This window comes from Falco naumanni, chromosome 14 (genome assembly GCF_017639655.2).
Source record: "Falco naumanni isolate bFalNau1 chromosome 14, bFalNau1.pat, whole genome shotgun sequence".
Lineage (NCBI taxonomy): Eukaryota > Metazoa > Chordata > Aves > Falconiformes > Falconidae > Falco > Falco naumanni.
Window position 1 is genome coordinate 15637548 of NC_054067.1, and position 18821 is coordinate 15656368.

The following is an 18821-nucleotide window of genomic DNA, read 5'->3' on the forward strand; positions in this document are numbered from 1 at the left end:
TGCAAAGGTGGCTGAGGGGTAGGAAGTCAGTGGCTGGGCTGCAGCATGGAGCTCTGTGGGCCAGCTCAGAGGATGCTTTTGGGTAGCTGCAGCCGTAACAGAGCTGGCTGACCCAACCTGGCTGTGAACCAACTCAGATGCAGTATTCTCCAAAACATGGTCTGGCAAGACTCCCCTCTGAGCCAGCGTGAACCTGGCTGAGCTCATCAGCACCCATGATGCTGGTTCACGCTGTCCCCACAGCCTGTTTTCTAGGTGGGGGCTCAAGGTGGGTGCACTGCTTGCCATGAGCAAGGCTGGCCCCCCAGAGCTCATGCACCCCAGAAAGGTGGCTGCTTCCCTGACCTCCATCCTCACCTCTGTCCCCCCCATCACCCCAGCCTGGGCTTTGCAGGCTCTGAGTTTGCGTTTGAGCAAAGCAATTTGTATTTTCCCCATCTCTCTTTCTCCATGCGGTGAACGCTAGGTAGAGCACAGGCCTATAGAAATACTATCAGGCAGTATTTCGTACTGAAATACAACAGTATTTCATCCCCTCCTCGCTACCTTTCTACCCGAGATAGAGATAAAGCAACAGCTCTCTCCCACACAGCACAATTGTAATAAAAAAAGTTTTTTATGCTCAGCATTATAAATCACTCAATTAGCTCCAATACTGTATGTTTACCAGAGGGAAGTGTCACTTTAGGTAAATGTCTCTGCCAAATGAAAAAACAAATTGAGCGGATGGAAGGAAACTGAATGTACCGAACACCCAAAGAGCATCTCTGGTAACTGAGCACAGCTTAAAATAATCTTGTACCGGCTGCCTGTCGCATGCCATCTCCCTGTGCCTGGACGGCTGCGGGTGACTTCATCGGCAGCACCCCCGCACGCACGGGCTGCATCTGTTACCCCATGTTCATAGGCTCAGAGATGACCCAAGCCTTGCAGATACCACTGAATGATATGTTAAGGGACAATGCTTTGGTCTGGCCTTGCAGAAGATCAACGATTTCTTGGTCTTTAAAGATTCGTTTCCATGAAAGCCCCAAATGTCCTTTTGTCCCAAAGTTTTGTGGACCCCATCCAGCTACTGGCTCCATTGGGTCTGGTTGTGGCTCTGGAAACCAAGACCTCTGGATTTGTGTAGGTTGTAGAGCAGTGTAGGCTAATGCAGAAAAGCCACGTTTCCAGGAGGGCAGGGAGAAATGGTATTGCTTCTTATGGACTACCCAAATATTGTCAAGTCTCAAGTGTGTGCCTGATAAATGATATTTAACAAAAGTCACCATGTGCAGCTCACTGGCGTGAGGAATGTTGTGCACAATCTGGGTACCACGCTCCGGAGAAAAACACAAGGGCTAATTAAAAATGATGGGCAATTAAGAAAGTCCTCCAGCTGGACTTTTTGATGTGTAAAGGAGGTGGTTTTTTTAAGGTAGAATAAGTAGATTTCAAGGAAAACCTCCTTCCTGGCTTTAGTCAAGCTGTCACATAACTAAGACATTTGTGACGTGTGATACTATTACGGTTCCACCTACCACACGGTGTTTGTTGTGCTGGATTTGTGTCATGTTTTAAGAAAAGATTAGCATCAAAACACCCTTTTCCCTGCCTCAGGTTGCACCAGTGGTTGCTGATTGTAACTGCAAAGAGCAGCCAGGTACTGTTTTGCCTGTGAATCACAAAGGTGCTTTGCTAGAACAGCAGCATCAAGGACTGCGCTGCCTGGCGGGTGCGTGGCACTCAAGGTCTCTGCGAAGCACAATGATGTGTGATGTGCTCTGAGTAAAAGGGCTGGGGCAGGGAGTGTTTCCTCGCTGCTCCATGCGGGATCTAAGCACCCTCTCTTTGACCTCTAACGTTTGCCGACAGAGTGTGAAATGATTGCCCAACGCCTGCTCTGGGCAATTTGGACTGTTCTGGGTTTGTCCAGATATGTAGGACCAGGATCAGGGTTGCACAGTTTGTCCTGTTTCTTGGGGGGAAAAAAAAATATTACAGAGAGTTCTGTTTATTAGATGGATTTACAGTGCAAAACCCATGTGTATCATCTATAAAGTGACATATTGAACAGAGCTGGTCAGCAGGGCTCCTTTGCCCCCCAAGCCAGGGCTGGCTGAACTGTTAACAGCGCATGACTGCGCGGGCAGGGCTGGAGGATGAGCCAGGTCTGATAAGGAGGCTTGTAGGTCTGGTGTTCCGAACACACTGCTACAGACCTCTTGTCTCGGAGGAACACCTGTGGGACCATGCGACAATGGGACAAATCAGGTGCAAAGCCACAGTGGAGCTCGCAGACGTGGGCAGGCAGCGAGTTGGATGCAGCAGGCATCGTTGTCCCGCAAGGCAGCCCCATGCAGCATCCTCCTAGCACAGGCGCAAGTGGTGACCCCCCCTCCCTGCACAGAAACCCATCGTCTGCCCACAGGCTTTGTAGTGCTATCCCAAAAAGTAGTTTGTTGTTTTTATTTTTCTTTGCTTACACAGGAAAGCAGCCTGGAAATGGTTTTGAGGAATGACGGTTTGGGAAGCAGCTCTGACATCATCCCGCAGGGCACTGGTGCTGCCCAGGCTGCAGCAGGCTGCCAGGCTGGTTTTGCTCTAAGCAGATTTCCCACACTGACAGGCTGTAGGGCACAAACAACTGTATAACGGTGAGTAATGAGAATTGCTGCCTATCTCCGTGCAGGAACGCTTGGGAAGGGAGGGATTTCAGGAGAATAAGAGACTTCACCTCCATGCCTGGGAAAAATGCTTTCTGTGGCTTTCCAAACTGGGGAGCATTCCCCTGTGCGCATCCATCCCCCTCATCTCTCGTGTACGCAGCTGCAGCATGCACAGAAATTTACTTTAATGCAGAGTGAAAGCCCAAGGATTTTCTGTCCTCATTCTGGCTTTTATGCTTACAAAGTCAGACACAAACTTCCTCGCATGCAGTGGTCCGTCAGGAGTTGAAGCTGTGGCAGTCCTGCCCATGCCTCCAACTTTGTTTATGTCAATAAGAGCAAGAATGTTGCACATCCCTGCAGACACCACTAAAGGAAAAAATTAGTGCAGCTAGTCAATCTGGCTCCGTTTGAGCAGTTCTGGGATTGTGTTCTGAATCTTTTTAGCAGTCTTGAAAGGAGGGAGAGAAATCTGTAATTACATCAATACATACGTAAATGAGCATCTGCCACAGAACCAGTTTTGCTGCTTTGTGTTAAACATGTATTTCTGTTGATGTGTTATATGTGACCTATTCTTTGTATATAAGGGTGTTATTAAATCGGATTTTGGCTTGATTTAAGCAATTAAGTGAGTCAAATCATTCTATGCACTTGCAGGATTTTGTAAGCTGTTATGTTGGCTCTTGATGTGTGTTCTTGGGACTGCCTCTTGGCTAACAGCTACTTTTATGAATTATGATTATTCAGAAGTAGGTTTGGGTAAATCATTCGGGTCAGTGTTCAGGTTTTCACTGACCAAACGTGGTTGGATGTGAAACTAAAAGCCCTTCTTGCAAGGCTGCGTTTGGATTCGGTTTGTTTCTGAGCTTCTCTAAGAGCCCTTCTGAAGCAATGGTTTCAGTAACTTCAGGCTAATTCTTTGGTGGCTCTAAAATCAAGTAGCTCTGTTTCAGTCACCTGGCATACAGTAAAAATACTGAGAGCCTGAAGTGTTTATGGCATGAAAGAAGATACTGTTATTTCCCAGGTAGGAAATTAGTCTGGTCTTGCATTTCCTGAACACTCAGCGCTGCCATTTATTTCATGGATAAACATGATCCGTTATTCTGTGTTTCTTTCCAAAGCCTGGTTCAGAGCTTGGACATCCCTAAATCTCTCTTTAAAAAAAAAAATATTCCTAGCTGATCTTTTTGGGAAAAAAAGATCGTATTGGTGATTTTGTTGTCTGTGATCACTCATTCTGCAGTGGCACTCCACAGTGTGCGGGGCTTGTGCATTGGACTTGGATGCTGCTGGCGTGGGTGGCAGGGTCAGACGATTTGCTTCTTTTCTTCCTGAGGTATATACTCATTTTTTCCTAAATTGGGAAATCCAGCGGTGTCATATGGCTGTCGGGAAGGATACTAGGTCTTGCCTCGTATATATTTTGGCTGCAGCAAGTTTCCACCACGTATGCGTAGTCCCCTGTGTCATTGGATCATGCAAATGCTACATCTTCCTTCCCTTTTGCAGGACATTTTATCTCCTACCTTGTGTTGCTTCCACCTCTGCGACAGAAGGAGAGTAGGAGCAGTCCAAACAGCAAGGGTCACCTCTGGCTGCTTTTGCATATTATAGCACTTGGAGATTATTAGTGCTATTAGTGGTACTTTGCACACCTGGGGATATGCCATGTGTTTGCACATATGCAATGAAGTTTGCCCCTGGTTTGTGGGTGGATTCGTCGTGCTGCTGGTGCTTGTGATAGATACATGGTGCAGCTCCAGAGTCACAAATGTCATGTCGTGATGCTACTATGGTATTGTGATGCTAGTATGGTAATTCCAGGAGGCTCCATCAGGACAAGTCTCATCTGCTGTGTAGATGCCCAGAATGAAAAGATGCTCACTGATCCTAAAGTCTTAAACATCTGTCACACTCTGCTGCCGCTGCGGTCTTCAAACATTACATTTGCTGTATAGACAGCAAAAGACACAAGTATAAGAAATGGATTGAGGCAAGGAATATGAATATTGCCTTTTTATCTGATGATGAACCAAGAAGATATTTGGAAAAACCACCTGCAATGCCCTGTGGAAGAGGGATAATGCGAAGTTCATGCATGCTCCAGGCGCAGTGCTTTGCATACGCTTTAGTCCTCAAAAGGAGACGGTAACAGGCTGCATGCAAGCCAGCTCTTCTTCCGAAGGTCCTGGCTCCCACAGCTCCCACTGCTTCCCAGGCAGCCACGCTGTGTCCCAGAGCTGCCATCAGACGGCGCAGTGTGGGAAGCAAACTTCCCATAAGGTTTAGCTTGAAGAAGCGCTACTTTACCGTATTGCATCAGTACAGCTAGTGAATTCCCACTGCTAAGGAAACGAAAACTGTAGAGCAGCTCAGCAAGGATCAGACAGATGGATGAAACAAGGGAAAAAAAAGTGTTTCTGTCGCACTGTGTAACCAAACTGTGGTGCTCCCAGCTGAGGGATGCTGTGGGGGACAGCAGTATGCACAGGTCTCTTCTAAATGCAGCTGAGGGATGCGATCCCCAGTGTAGGGAGCTACAAACAACCTTTGATGGGCATGAGGTAGGTCCTTAATTTTGTTGGTGGAAGTTAAGTGGTGGGCACTGGATATTTGACCTTAATGTAGGATGGCTTTTATACCTGGTGGCTCCTGAGCTCCAGCAGGTCTGGTCTAGCATCATAATCCAACCTTCAGCTTGTGTAATGGTGCGTGCTGAGCATCATGCGACTCCATCCTGCATCCTCTAACACCACGTGTGGGAACCGAACCTGCCAGCCAACGCGCTGCCAATCCAAGGGAGACTTGCTGCCCTGCCACCACCGAACCCTGCAGGGACACCACAATTCAGGAGCAGCAGCTGCTGAGTGTTTCCTTGGATTTAATCATGTCCCAGAGCTGCTGAGCGCTGGGGCTGGGTGTTCACCGAGGCTGTACACTACTGGGCTGATGTATGAAACGCTCAAGGGCTCTTCATTAATTTTGTATGTTAATAACCCCAGGACAGCTATGTAGGTTCCAGAGCATTTAATTTCCCATGCAGAGCTCTGGCCTTTTTCCTACCTGAGGCATAATTTTATGAATGACTCACTGGCACCTTGCCACCCAGCGGGAGCCACTGCCTTGCAAAGGATTGTAACGGCAGCTCTTAGGGAAGAAATTTCCTTCTCCTTCAGGGAAGGAGGAGAAAGTTGACCCATCCTATGAACACTGGCTATCCACAGGCTGTGAGGAGGCCACGGCAGCTGAGGCTTTGGGTGCCCCATGATCCTCCAGGCCACGTTGCTGCTCCTGTGCCGTGCAAGGAGGGGTAGGCATGTCCCCACCTGCATGAAGGGATTCTAAATTGTGTTTCCTCCTGAGCCCTTATACACAGCTGGAGGGGGATTTCTCAGGGTTTCTGGAAGTCTGCTCAGAGGAAGGAATCGGTTGCTGCAGAGCTATTTCGTGTCACCTCTCTTCTGACATGGAAAAGTGTCCCTGCACCAAGGTGGGCACCGTGTCTGGAGCTGGCATGGCTCCACGATGCGTCTGCCCGCTGGGGTTTCAGTTTGCGTGCCTCAGTGTACACAGAGCCTTGGCCTGGACCATCTTTTGTGGGTAGAGATGGTTTCGGCTCCAGATCCCATGGCATGGCTGGGACAGCTCACTTGTCAGTGTGTCCGGGTGGGCTCCCACATCCTCGTTCTTCAGAGTAATGCAACTTGCTTCTTACCTTGACTTCAATTCAGTGGGATTTTTAATAAAAGCAGCTAGTTATTTGAGGAGGTCCGTAGAAGAAGGAACATCACATCAGTATCGTGGTGGTGTCTATGGTTACCTGCCTTCTCTGCTGGATGCTGTGTGTGATAGTGCCTTTGGCCACGACCAAAGAGAACCTGGAGAACCTGTCTGGATTTCAGCAGGAATGGTGTTTGGCAGCTCCTGAAATGAGCTAAAAGGACATAGTTGGGTCTAATAGATATCCATTGTCTAGTGTTACTCATATATGGCCTTTCCATGCGGTTCTTTGCAGGCACCATGAAGCTCAAGCTCCATCCTGCTGGAAGATGCCTGTCCATCCTTGCCATGCAGGGAGGAAACCTTGCTTTACGTCTTCTCCCTTTGAGCTCAGGTATGTGAAAGAAGGTGATATGAGAGCTCTGGGTTTGTACTGAAACGCTTGCAAGATTATTTGAAGACTGGGGCTCATTCTTAGAGACCTTTAAGAATTATGTGTTCCTACCCTCTAGGACAAGTTCGGTGGGTTTTCTGGCAATAGCAGACCAAGAAGTCATTTCTACCACTGAACTCTTCTGAGGCTGTTTTCAGTAGCAGCAGTGCTCGGAAAACAAACCTAGTAAACATTAGAAGAAGATTGTGTAATTGCCTGGTTTTGTGGTTCATTATAGTTTTGCATGGGAGGACACTGTGATGTGAACCTACTTTCAGTTCCATTGATGTTCTTCTCTTGCAGAACATCCCCTTCTGAAAGATCCTGCTGACCGCCCCAGAGGCTGCATGCTCTCTTATTATTTCAGGCACCGCAGGAGGGAATTGGGGGGAATTCACCTTTCTGCACCAAATCCAGGCTGTCGCTTAGAAACTCTCTGCATCACCTGGCACTGCCACAGACCACAGACCTTCGTGGTCCAGGGGGCCGGTTAGTAGAGATGGGAGTTGTGTACATGCGGCGATACTGAGACTCAGTATTGCATGATGTCATTATTAGCAGCGATTCGGCTCAGTTCTTTGAGAATTAGGGTGAATTCAGTGGTCAGGAAGCCAGGCAGGGCGGGTGATGCTTCCCCAGGGGCTGCACTGCAGAGTGGGAAGTGGATGGGATTGTGGGAGGGCTGGGACCTTGTGGTGGGTTGACCTTGGCTGGCTGCCAGATGCATGTTCCCCTTCCCCCCCCCCCCTCCCCCTGCCCCAGCCACTCTCTCACTCCCTTTCCTCTACAAGATGTAGGGAGAAGGGAAGATGAAAAAGTTTTGAGATAAGGACTTGGAGATCATAATTACTGTCACATCCAAAACAGATTCAACTTGGGGGGAAAAAAATGGATCTGCTAATCCTGCAGCCTCACCTCGAGATACAATCTGCTCTGAAATAATATTGCTCTGAAGATTAGAGCTAGCACGGTGTTTCTTTTCTGTATCCACTGAATATTTTGGGATGTTTCCACCTCTGCATATTTACTTTCCCCAGCAGCAAAGCTGCTTCATTTCACCAGTGGTGAAACGAGAGCAGTTGACTTATCCAAGGTATTGTGAGCTGGACACAGGCAGCAGGGGAAAGCCGGTGTCCTGTCTGCCAGATCTCTCCACCTATACATCCAGCGAGCAAAGGCCAACGGGATCCGCATCCCGGCCGGCTCCTGGCCCGTGGCAAGGCGTGGAGTGGCTGATACTAAGGGAACCAGCTGGGATGTGCTCTGGGTTTGCTTTCCTTTCTCTCAAACCACTTACCCTGTTTCCAGTACGGTTCCCCCAGCTTACTGTCACGGGGCTGACAACACTGAGCACTTACGTGGGCAGATTTCCTTGTGGCTCAGCAAAATGGTGGTAGTTTCTTGAACCGCTACACGTTCATCTTCCCCTCCCTGAATACTGGGGGGAAAATTGTCCTTTTTTTCTGTCCTTATGGTTAGTACCATTTGGGTGTTTTCCTTTAACAGGGTATTTAGGGTTTTCTTTTCACTGTTTTGCAGCAAGTGGTCATTTCACCGTGCAAGTCTCTCTGACTGCATCACGTCTGTGTAATAGTTCCCTCCAGGTGTGCAGGGATTTTTTGGGCCAAGTATTTTCCACTTTAAAATAAAGGTTGCCTTTCTTCTAAAAGGGAATTACAACCTACTGGGGTTTGTTGACTCATTCAAGCCTGGGCTCATGAGAAGCTGCTCTGGAAAGGAGAAAGTGTACCCTGAGCAGCAGTTGCGTGTCCCCAGGCCAGCTTTCATCAGCTGGCATGGTGGGGTCCAAGGGGAGGTGGGGATGTGTCACCTGGGACTCTGGCTGAGCCTGGGCACCAGCAGAGAAGCTGAAATCCCATGATTCTGCAGTTTGATGTCGGATTCTGTCCCCTAGACTCGTAACTAGCACCCACCCATGAGGCATGTAGCTCTGCGTCCAATTTATTATGTGTGAGAGATATTTGGAGGAGTCTTTTCCAGATGCAGCTTGTTCCTCTGGTGTGACTTGATCCTGGGGGACCTGCATGTGAATGATAATCTTAAATTTTAGGTTTTTAGCCCCATACCCTCCTAAAACAGAATGCTTGAACAAGCTGTGCTTTTCTGCAGCTCTACAGGGAAGTTGTCCACATCTTATGGGAAAGCTCTGGGAAGGATGAAGCCTGCTGACACACTCCACGTGCTTTCTGGGGGTTTCCAGCCACCAGCCCCTCACAGCCTGAGTGTGGTGGGACAGGAGCCGGAGCAGAGCTTCCATACCATGAAGCAGACCTGTGAGAGGGACTGGGGCCAGGTGTGGGGCTCCCGGCACGGCAGCCACTCTGTGGGAACTGCCTGGGTGCACGCCTGGCCCCTGTGGTAAATGTGAGATGAGCTGAGGTGTCTCAGCTCTCTGCAAACAGGCTGCAAGCTCCGAGAATTGCCGTGCATCTGCCGGTAAGAGTGACTTGTACCTAGAAACGGCAGCAGATTTGCTCCCAGCATCAGTGGTACACAGGCACCAGGGCTGCAGCATCTTCTGTCGTCACATTCCTGGAAGGATGGGAGATGCCTTGCTCGTGCATCATGGCTATGATTCACCTGGGCTGGAGCCACTTCTTGGAAATGCCACTCCTCTGAGCTGAAAAGGGCAGAGGAGATCACTGCAGCTGGCATATCCAATGCCAGACCATCAGCAGGTACTATGTGTGGCCAGATCTCTTGACCTCATTACTCATTTCCAAGTTTGCAGCACCCTTTGCAGAAAGGATGGTTAGCACAGACAGCTCAGCAGGGTGTTTGGAGACCTGCACCTCTCTGGGCAGTGACAAAAAAAAATTCAAAGCAGGTCTTCCTGGTGACAAGTGTGTCTGGCTGTGATGGAAATGGTGTGCCAGTGGGCAGGAGAACTTGAGCTGCAACACAGCTATTTGCCACTGGTTCCTTGGAAAGGAAATATCTCCCCTAGCAAAAGTATTGGTAGAACAGCTCATCTACACAGTGACCATGGTTTTAGCTTTCCCACTGTTCAGAAAGAGAAACATCTTAAAGAGCCTCGTGTCGATGCTTCTGGTAGCACCATCCTGCTGCAGCACTGCTGTGGGAAGTCTCCATCCTTCATCTGGTGCATCCCCAGGGCACTGCAGGGAGAGGCAGTCCCCGGCCTCCAAGACACAAGCTTGACATTTGTCATAGTGCTGCCACCATTCTCCTCTGCAGAAGCCCCCCCGAGCCACTGGGACCACTGGTGTGGAGGCAGGAGTTTGGGGCTGAGCCCATGGTGCCTCATGGCCCATGGTCATGCAGTGTGGTGTGCTGGCCCACAGGCCACCTCCAGCTGTAGGGGTCCTGCATGTGTGGTGCATGCCGGGATGCTGCTGTGGAGGAAAGCAAAAGAGAAAATGAATTCCTGGTGCGCTTCAGCACTCCCACTTATCACACACAGCTGCCTCTGCACAGCTGAGGCATGTTAAGGTGTGAGCTGGGACTGGTGCCAGTGGTATCCTTGCCCTCATGTCCAGGTGTCTCCCCTGACCTCTGCAGCTGGAGCTCCTTTGCTTTGGAGCACTGAAAAGAGGGATCTGCCTGGGTTTAGTTCGGGAGGTACCTTCTCACCCTGTCAGGATGGTTTCCATAGCACCAGGGATGCTCTTCTATTTCCACTTCTGCACATATTGTTTCCTATTGATTTTACTAATGAGGAAAATGTGTTTACTAATTAGGAAAATTTACTAATGAGGTTTCTGTGTGCAACCTGTGAGCAGCAGTTCCTGCAGAAGGTTGTCTGCGCCACTGTGGCCATCAGCAAAACCAGCTGTGTGAGGCTGGGGCTCAGCCTGGACCCAGGCTTTGCACCGCCCGCCTCTGGTCACAGCATCGGGGCTGCCAGGCTGGCTTGGGACTGTCACTTGCTCTTCCCCACCATGGCTGCCAGTGCAGCGCTAAGCCAGACCTGGGCTCTGTCCCTGCTCCCGTGGTCTGTGGGGAAAGCAGATGTGGCCGGACCTTGAGGAGACACACGCCAGCCATGGGGCACTGCTTCCTTGGCCGTGCAAAGGAAAACCTGCAGCCGAGGTCTGCTCAGACACAGACATTCCTGAAACACCAGTGCTTTACGCAAGTCATACTTAGTCTCTTCTTTAAGCAGGTTTTGTCCTTGGCCTGAGCGCTAGGAACACGGTTATGTTGGTAGCAGCTTTTGCAGATTGAGTTTGCTTTTCTCCCCACGAAGCCCCTTGCCCTGCAGCCTGAGGACTACCTGAGCTGGGCACACGTGCCCACGGTGCAGGGCAGGTGATGCTGCAGGCGTGCTTGGCTGCAGGGCTCCTCGGGAGTCACCTACGGCATCTTGTCCCAGCATGGGACAGCAACACCTCCCCAGGTGGCTGCACGCAGCAGGGATGGAGGGGTGGACCGGGCAGGCAGAGGAGCCAGAGGAGTCAGTAGATGGCAGAGTTGTTTTAGCATCCGCTCTCTGCCGGGTCTCCCGCAGCCTCACAAGGATTTTATGATGGATTTGTTATCAAGATGATGCCCCAAAGCTCGGGCCATTGCAGCCTGGCCTAGGAGCAAGCTGGGGCTGGGGCTGCTGCAAACCAGTCGGTCAGGGCAAGCGGTCAGGGCAAGCGCTCAGACTATCGCGCCGCAGCAGCGGCGAGGCTGGCACCTTGCAGGGAGAGGGCTCCTCGCAACGCCTACGTGCCTGGCTCGGAACATCCCGCTGAGGCGAAAGGGCTGTGGGTTACCATCGCAGTATCTATTGCATGCCATCGAAGGCGACGCTGTTCTGCCTTTGCATCGCTTTGAAAGAGATTCCAAATCGGATTTGCTGCCTCTTGACTGTGTGTGCATTGTGTTGGTTGGGCTCTCAGACTGAGCGTTGCTAGAGAGCATGGCTGCAGGTGGATTTCTACCCCAGCACAGATCTCTCCTACCCCCGGGCGATGCCTTCTCCACAGGGATGGTTAGTCCCAGGCAGGAACTGAGGATTTTATGCAGAGAGAGGGGGGAGAAATGACAGTGAAGGCTGAAAGGGGATGCAGTGAAAAACCACTGAGTTCATTCTTGTAGTGGTGAAGAAAGCCCTGTGATGGGAGTCTTATGGAGGTCAATGTGTGTGAGGTTTTGAAAAAGATGAGTAATTTGCATTAATATTGCCTTAGCAGGGGGGGTTGTGGTTTAATACAGGAGAGAAAGGCAGAAGATTGAGTTAGTGGCTGCCAAATCAACCCTGGGAGATTGCCCATCTCTTGATCATTTCTGATAGGGATCCAGATGATTCGCTGCAAGATGTGTTAGTGCCACACAGCCCTGGTATATGGCCAGCCCAGAGCTCAGCCCACGCGAGGGCTCACTGCAAACCTCTGGTTACGGAGGGACAGGCTGTGCTGTGTCTCGCCTACCTCTCATGACAGAACCTACCCAAAATCCTTGGGGTCTCATCCATCCCAGTGCTGCACATGGCAACACCTCCCGAACTTTGGCCAAGAGGTGCAAAACCCTCCTTAGGGCACAATGCAAACCCTGACCTATGGGCACGTCCCACCTGTGTGGCTGGGGACCCTCGAGCGGTGGGACCGGAGGGCTGGGTGGCTCTGCCACAGCAGGGCTGGGTTTGACCCCATGGAGCCCAGCAAGTGCTTGGAGCCGGCTGCAGCAGCGGCTGCTGGGGGCTCAGCCCCACAGGGTGGAGAGGAATGGCAGCGTCCTCCCCCTCCCAGGGCTTTTGTTTTGTTTGCGGATGCAGAAGATGTGGTCCTGGCTGCCTTTTCATCCCGTCTCGATAGGGCGAGTGGGGGAGGAAGGGGCGATGCAAAGGCGATGCTGGGACCCTCCCCACCCACCCCATCGCACTATGCCGTGGGAGGCAGCCGCTGGCACCGGCAGCCCCGCAGCCTCCCGCAGGTTTTGCTTTTCTCCGCTCTTACCCTCTCCTTTCACAACATGAAAGGGCAGAGCCTCGCTGGAGCGTCTCGCTGTGGCTTTGATGGTCGCAGGCCCCCACACCCCGTGCCGGGGAGAGCTGCTTTCGGCACTTGGCCGAGTGTGGGGGGATGCATGGGATGCTCCCGCTCCCTTCCGCTGTGACTCAGGCAGCAGGGGCTTGTTTGGCAGGGCCGGGGCTGTGGGGCTCCCCACGCCAGGCTCTATTTTTAGGAAGCTGGGAGAAGTAGGTGCAGCCTTCACAGCAAGAAGTTTCTAGTGCAATTTGTGGTTTCACAGCTTCACTAAGGCTCAGCATCAGCAGTTTAGAGGCTGGGTGCTCTCCGTGGCTCAGCACAGCAAGGCTGGCATCACAGCCCAGATGTGGTGCGAGAGCCACATGGTCACAGGGCTTTCCATCCTTTCTGGGGTCACCGAGGCTTGTTCCTCTGCCTTTCCCTGCTCTCCATCCACCTCAATCCCCTTGGGAAAGGCTGGCTCAGGTGTGTGTCTGTGGGTGGCATGAGTGGGATGGAGGGAAGGGGGCACAGGGGACAATGGCCCTTGGAGGAGTGTGGCTCAGAGGGGCAGCAGCACCCCAGTGCCACCTCCTGCAGCTCTTTCCCATTGCTCTTTGCTGCTATGGAGAGTGGCAGGGAAGGGGCAGGTGTCTCACATCTCTGGGGAAAATGCAATGGAGATGACGCTCTACACCCTCCTCTGATCTACCTGCTGGGGAGAAGGAGCCTGGGACAGCTTGTGTTCATGTCTGCTGGAGCCTGGAGCTGTTGCTGACCTCTGCATGGGTGTCTCCGTGACTGAAGGCCATGATGAGTGACGGGGCTGCAGCCTGCTGTTACCACCGTAGTGGCTGCAGCCATCATCTTCTGCTCTTCCCTTCCACAGAGAGACATGACCATCATGAGTATCGACACAGTTGTCTCTCCTTGAGGCTGCTTCTTGCTGCTCTGGATTCCAAGAGCTTTCTCTCATTCGTACCGAAGTAATAGACAAATGGAAACTGCAATGCAATTGTTCCTTCTCCGGATGCTGGTGATGTTTTCTGCGGTGTTCTGGCTATGTCTGTTCCCCCTTCCTCCCTGGTGATGGGTTGTCCTGGAGACATGAGAGCTGAGAGGATACAGGAGAGGGAAAAATCGAAAGAAGTGACAAAGCAAATGGTGGAAAAGCTCAACTTTCCCTTCTGCTCATGGCCCTGTGCTGAAGGGACTTACTTAGGGTTTCTCTCATAAGTTCCCTTCCTCATTCCTCCCACAGCATCACAGGCAAACTCCTTTTGTGACTCAGAATAAAATCTCCTTTTTGAATGTATTGTTCTTAGTACCGCACAGCACCCAGCTTTTGTTAATTGTGAGGAGCATGTGGGGTGAGCAGCACATTATAAGGAGCAAGTCAAGAAACCACAGCGGGCACCCAAAAAAAATATCACTCTCTTCTCATCAGCTTTCACCTTGCTGCCTTCAGAAATGCTCCCAGCCTTTGACAAATCACCGGCACAGGCAACCGGATATTTTCTCAGTAAACAAAACTCTGAGCACTGAGTACAAGTGGAGACAATGTGCTGATCAGCGGAAATACCACAACTAGGTCAATAGGAATGCAAGCGATGGATCACATTTTCCCATTGTCTCACCCGGAGGTGATCTGGCTGGAGGAACTGTGCCGGCTGGGGTGCACAAGCGACTGGGTACGGTTGTGTTCAGAGGGTTTGGGGGGTGACAGAAAACCCTGTTGTTTTCTCGGTGGTGGGCTCGTCACCAGCTGAAGGTGTGACTTCACCTTCCCCAGGGTTATCCTACGCAGGCAGGATCTTTCCTCTGGTGTTGGGTCCTCTCCCACAGCCCATCATCCCTCTGGACTATGCTCCTCTGTCCTGGTTTCAGCTGGGATAGAGTTATTTTTTTTCTCAGTAGCTGGTGCAGTGCTGTGTTTTGAATTTAGTGTGAAAACGATGTTGAGAGCACCCTGATGGTTTTCATTATTGCTAGGTAATGTTTATACTAAGTCAAGGACTTTTCAGTTTCTTGGGCCCTGCCAGCAAGAGGGCTGGAGGGGCAGGGGAAATGGGGAGGGGGCACAGCCAGGACAGGTGACCCGAACTGGCCAAAGGGATATTCCATAGCATAGGGGGGTGGGGGGGGTGGGAGTGGTGTTGGCCAGGGCCTGCCGATTGCTGCTTGGGAACTGGCTGGGCATCAGTCCGCAGGTGCTGAGCAACCGTGCTGTGCATCACTTGGGTATTTTCCTTTCTGGTTTTATTCCTTTCTCACTCTCCTCATTACAATTGTTGTTATCTTTATTTTAAACATTCCTTATTATATTTTATTTTCATTATTTATTCTTATCTCAACCCATGAGTTTTATCTTTTTCCCAAATCTCCTCCCTGTCCCTCTGAGGGGCAGAGGGAGTCAGCGAGCGGCTGCATGGTACTTGGTGGCTGGCTGGGGTTAAACCACAACATCATTTTTCCCCAAGGCTGATCCCCCCTTCTGCCACACTCCTCTATCTTCCTACAGCAGCCAAGCAGCCCAGGATGTGCAGCCATGATGCTACCTGGCCCTGGAATGGCATAACATGGATTTTGAGGGTTTTGAGGGTTTTGAGTCTTTCCCTCCATCCCTACCATCCATGTGAAGCAGTGAGGTGGCAACAGAGCGTGTCCACGGGGGCCATCACCACCACACACCCCATGGCAGCTCTGTCCTCCTGGCTGCCTGGCTCTGCACCGTGGTGGTGGTGGGATGGCCCAAGGGGGCTCTGCCTTCCCCAGGGCTCGGCCAGCACCTCCTGGTAGGTCTGGCACTACTGGCATCGACTCCTGGCTCGAGCCGGAGAAGCCACAGGACCGGGTGGGGTGGGGTGGAGGAGGTGGCTCCCCGGCTCTCACCACCAGCCAGGACAGAGAGGGGCTGGATTGCTGACGTGGAGCAACGGTTACCTGAAGAGGAGCAGCCAGCCTCCCCTCCCCGCTGATGAACCTCTGCCAGGATCCCTGCTGTCATATTTTCCACCCAATTTCTCCTGTCAGGGTGCCGGTGACTAGCGACTCTCAGTTTCCTGGTTTGCAGCACAAGCCGGCCAACCCTCCGGTGAAGTTTTGTGCTGGGTACCCAAAACTGGAGCCTTTCCCAATCCTCCTCTCCGAACCTGGCAGCCCCTCCAAGGCTGCCGCTGGCTCCAGCCTCCCCAGCAATGTGCAGGTGATGGGGTCAGTGATGCACTTGGGGTTTCTGGCAGGTTCTTCTCATTTTGGTGAAACAGTGATGGGTGCCTGTTCAGAAACAGCTTTGAAAAGGTTTTGTCTGCCAGGGACAGCCAGGTCTCAGGCATAACTGGATAAACCCCCACTTGCTGCTCTCTGCAACACTCATCGCTGAGGTTTCACTAGTTACTGGCTGCCTCTCAGTCCCGACACTCAGAATTCAGGGAAAGTATTAAGTAACGACTTCCCTTGTCATTTTGTTTCTCATGTAAAGACTTGCCCCAAATGTGAGTGTTAAACTCAGAGGAAACTCTGAAGAGCCCTGGAAAATGCTGGTGAGCACCGCGGGGCTGAGGGATGGGATGAAGGCTCTGGGGAGCGTGCGCTGCTCCCCGCCGTGGCCCTCAGCTGTGTGGGGTGTCCCTGGGGATGTCCACCATGAAATGGCTTTTTGCCTGTGGCAAGCTTGCCGTGATGGGGACGGTGTGTAGGAGCTGGGTGTCAGACCAGACGTCTTCCCAAAGATAATGCCAATTTTAAGATAAAAAGGAATAAAACTAGCAGCTTGGCAGAGCCCGCAGGCTGTGTGTGGGTTTGGTCCCATGCACAGCAGGGCTGCAAGCCCAAGGGACTGGGTCCAAAGCCTGGAAATGTTGAGGGGACCTCCTTTGGTGATCCAACATGGTGCATCCTCAGCACCATTTGGGTCACCTCACTGCTACCAGAAGGATGCTCCTCTGGAGGCTGGGTAGCCCCGGTCAGCTGCACGGCTAGGCAGCCCTCAGAGTACGGGCACCCAGGGACGGGGACCCCAGCGGCCACTGTCTCCTCTAGTAGGCAAAAGTGACACGGGGAGCTGGCAGTCCCGTCCCAAAGCTCCCATTGTTGCAGAGGGGTGACAATCCTGGCACGGTGAGGGGTTACACATCTCCAGGGCACCATCCAGGTCCTCAGCCCCGGGCTGTCCTCTACCTAGCTGCTGCCCATGAAGACCCTGGTGCCATCCCACACTTGTGATTTGGATGGTATGTTTAGGAACACGGTGACCTGCCAAAGTCAGGCTCTGACTTGGTTGCAGACATGTTTGTGCTTTGTTACCAGCTTTTGCATTTGCAGCTCGCAGCGCCCTAACCACACAGGACAGGATGCGAGAGAGTGGGTAGATAAGCAAAAGTGAACGCTGGACTCCATCCTGCAACTCTGAGCAGCCCAACAAGGCGCGGTGTACCCTCCTCTCCTGGGGCTGCTGGTGAGCAGCGTCCTGCTCAGCGCCCTGCTGCTTCTAGCAGGATCCAACCCTTCATATGCTGCATGCTGTGCTGGTTTTGGCTGGGATAGCGTTCGTTTTCTTCACGGCAGCTTGTATGGGGCTGTCATTTGGATTTGTGCTGGAACCAGTGTTGATAATGCAGAGATGTTTTAGCCACCGCTGAGCAGCGCTTACACAGAGCCAAGGGCTGCTCTGCCCCTCACCCCACCCCACCAGTGAGCAGGGGGGCACAGGGAGCTGGGAGGGGACACAGCCGGGACAGCTGACCCCACCTGACCCAAGGGATGTCCCACACCATGTGACACATGCTCAGCATACAAAGCCGGGGGAAGGAGGAAAGGGGGGGCGTTCAGAGCGATGGCGTTTGTCTTCCCAAGTCACTGTTACTCGTGATGGAGCCCTGCTCTCCTGGGGATGGCTGAACTCCTGCCTGCCCATGGGATGTGGTGAATGAATCCCTTGTTCTGCTTTGCTTTGTTTGCACATGCAGCTTCCTGATCAGAGTATCACCTTTAGCATGCTACTTTGAAAAGAAGTTTACATGATGACTGTCTTCAAACCAGTCCCCCAGCCCTCCTCTTCTGCACCCCAACAGAAACCCAGATTTATCCCCTTTATATGGAGACAAGGAGGTCTGTCCCCTGTAGCAAGCAGTGAGGACCCCTCTGCATTAACCCTAAATTATTTTACTGGTGGTGCATGGCTACACAGGTGCCAGATGCCTGAAGAGCTTGGGGGCAAGACCTCACCTCCCTGCTGCTCGCTTGAGACACGTGGGGGCATATGGGTTGCCCAGAGTTGCATGGAGGTGATGCTGGGAGGTCAGCAGCTGGCAGAAGTGGCCAGCAACCCCCCACAGCCCTTCTCACGCCTGGGTCTATAGATATAGGTAACATGGGTAAGTGGGGACAGGGCTGAGATGGCTTGTGCCCTTGGGTGTGAGGTGAGCACCTCATTAGGGTACCAAGAAAGCTGCTTAAAACTTGTCTCTTCAGAGTGGTGGCCAAGCACCAAGACCTAAGGTCCTGCTGTCCGTCAAGGAGCATGAAAACTGAGCCCACACTAGGGTCGCAATGCCCATACAGATGGTCTTTTCTCCAGGATCATACAGCCTACCCAGGCAGACTTCACCCATGTGGAGCACAAGGTCAGAAATTAGCACAACACGTGTGCCTCAGCCAAGCATCTTCACTGCAAAGTCATCGGAAACAGGGCAAAAATCCTTTGTTGAGAAACAACCAAGTTCCCAAGTGCTTCCTAGCCCCTGGCAGCCCATGTCTGTGTGTTCATGGTCTTCAGTTCTTTGAAGACAACTTGTCATGAAACTTTCATCCACAGCAGAAAAAAACCCAGCCAGGGCATAGTCTGGATTGTTTCAAGGGCAAATATGAATATATGGAATAAGAATATCTCTCTGCTTTTGGTAGAACGGTAGGAAAAAGCATGGAAGTGCACCAGAGAAGAAAGTCTAAGCAACCTTTTTTGTTGTGGGAGACGGTAGTGAACAAACTTACCCACTACGAAGAGCTTTTTCCAGGAAGTGTAGGTTGCTGCAACCTGTATCCCTTCAGCAGCGGGTGCTCACACAACAGTTC